Source organism: Gekko japonicus, unplaced genomic scaffold (assembly GCF_001447785.1).
Source record: "Gekko japonicus isolate JY-2015 unplaced genomic scaffold, Gekko_japonicus_V1.1 scaffold240, whole genome shotgun sequence".
Lineage (NCBI taxonomy): Eukaryota > Metazoa > Chordata > Lepidosauria > Squamata > Gekkonidae > Gekko > Gekko japonicus.
In genome coordinates, this window is record NW_015164672.1 from 1,224,679 (window position 1) to 1,227,212 (window position 2,534).

The window sequence follows — 2,534 nt, forward strand, 5'->3', positions numbered from 1 at the left end:
GGTAGTGGGGGGGGGGGGGCGGGGCGGGGGGGGGTGTTCGATCCGACAGATACCCAGCCGACGCTTCTTTAAAAGCCGATTAAAACAAAAACAAAAAAAACCCCTTCCCCTACCACTGATGACTTTAAACAAATAAAGTGTCTGGACTATGGAATAACCTCCCCCTGCCCCCAATGCCCAAGGGAAGGGGGGAGGGAGATGGGAACGGAGTTGGTCTCCCTTTCCTCGGGAATGAATGAAATGCAATCAATACGCCCCCCGCCCCTTCGCACTGCTACTTTTATATAGTTTCTCCCCCCCTTCCTGGTTACATATATTTTTTAAAAGCCTGAATTGTACTTTATACACAACTGTTTCTCCCTCTCCATGTAACAAAGGGGATCCAGGAGAAGGACACGGTGCGTGTTCTTGGTGGGAAAGACCCCTTTGGTTGGCATGAAAGGAAATCGTTGGGAAACCATCAAAATTCAGTATAGATAGATATATATTCTGTACCAACTAAAAGGGCGGCGATTGGAAGAACAGAACTTTTGACTGTGCAGCGCAAAAAAAACCCCAAAAAAGGCAAGCCAACAAACGAACAAAAACCCACCAGGCACACAATGGCGGGATTTGACACACTCTTGTGTCGGATGGCTGAACTTTTCCTTCAAGACGCACACAGGGGAGTAAGTGCCATTGAGCTGGCTGGCACTTACTTCTGAGTAAACCTGCCTTAGCCGGAGCCCAGGCACCTCTAGGGAGCAGCCTGAAGGAATCAACCAGATCCGGGGAGGGGTAAGGGAGAAAGAGGAAGATGACGGGTGCCACTCTTCCCCCCCTCATTTTTAAATGCCTTCCAGGAGAAATTCATTTATATACATGTAGATATCTATCTATCTATATCTATATATTAAAAGCATGAGGTGCAATAGTTAAGTGAGCTCTGAAGAGGCGCCAGTTGTCCCCTGGCAACGCTGATCCCCTTCCATTATGGAGAAGAGATGGGGGAATGTTGAAAGCATGTCACTCACAACCCCCCACCTATCCAGAGAGTGGCGGCGGGGGGAAGGGGGGCTGGAAGGCAAATTGCAGGGTGGGGGAGGGGAAGGCAAGGCAAGGCTGGTGCATCGTTGGAATGCGCTGGCCCTTTAAATGGCTGCTTGTGCGGGATGTCCGCGTGTGCATGGCCCCCCAAAAAATTAAACTAAAAAAAAATACCCCTGGAGCAAAATGATTGAATTTGGCAACTCGTCTTGAATGGGGAGAGTCTGAAATCTCATCACTGGGTGACTTTTAAGCAACAGTTCTGGGGAGCAAAGCGTGATTTTTTCTTTTTTTAAAGGAAGGAAGGAAATCCCATCAGAAATGTGGACTGTGACCAGCGGGTCGGAGATATCGATTTTCCTAATCGAACTGGACATTTGATACACACGGTCCTGAAATTCCGTTCTGTTTTAGAAAGAGGTATTAGCATTCTTCAGGCTGGAGCCAGAGTGTCTAAAAGATTGGGGTGGGGGTGAGGAAAAAAGGACCCATGCAATTCATAATATATAAAGAGAGAGAGGGAAAAGCCCTTTTAATTTCTCGTGGCTTTGCTTCCATGAGAGCTGCCAAGAGCATTGATTTATTTCTGAATCTTTTTAGAAAGTTGGAGAGATCTATGAGCTTATGTTTCAACTGTAACTCAAGTTGTAGGAACCCTGAAATGAACTCTCCTTTGAGTTCAGTCAGAAAAAAACTTTTTTAAAAAGTTCCAAGGTTTTCATTTTTAAAAAAAGTTAATTTTTTCTGTTGGAGGTCAGTATTTAATTCACTTCTCTGCCCTCAGATAGGTTAGATATTGGTCAGTGAGAATCTAAAACTAGATTATCACGCAACACTTTGGGTAAACCCTTAATAATAATCCTAACTTTTTTTTACTTCAGAGATAAGTTTGAACATACAAATATTAAAAGCCACTTTGAGGACTATTTAAAACTAGCAACTTTAGAAGTTCAGTCATAATTTTTTTTAAAAAAATATGGAGTTTACAGAAATCCTATATTTGTCTGAGTAATATTCAAGTAGGCAGACCCTTTTAAATACATACAGGGGGGAAAGTAGCCTTTGAACATAGTCCCCAAACAAACACTACCCTCCTGAGTAAAATCTCAAATATTTTTCTCTCATTCATTGATTTGATGGGATTAAGAGAAGATTTATCTGCATTCCTAATGGCCTCTTAAACTGCATAATCAAAGGTTTATAGAGAAATTGTTTTCCCTAGAAGATGTTACAAATTGACTTTTTTTTAAAGAAAAACTTGAAATTTGCATACAACAAAGGATCAAAAATTGGGTAGAATTTCCTGAAAACAAAAGTTATGTATATAGGCAGATGCATTTAACATCTTTAAAACTTGATTATTTTTTCAGTTTATATAAATTTGCACATACCATGCACCTTATAAAACTCTTTGTATTCATTCTGAAATCTGAGTAAACAGTCTTTAAAAACAACCCAGCCTTTCAGCCCCACTGTGTAAAAAAACTGTTTTGTGTTTTGTTTCCCAT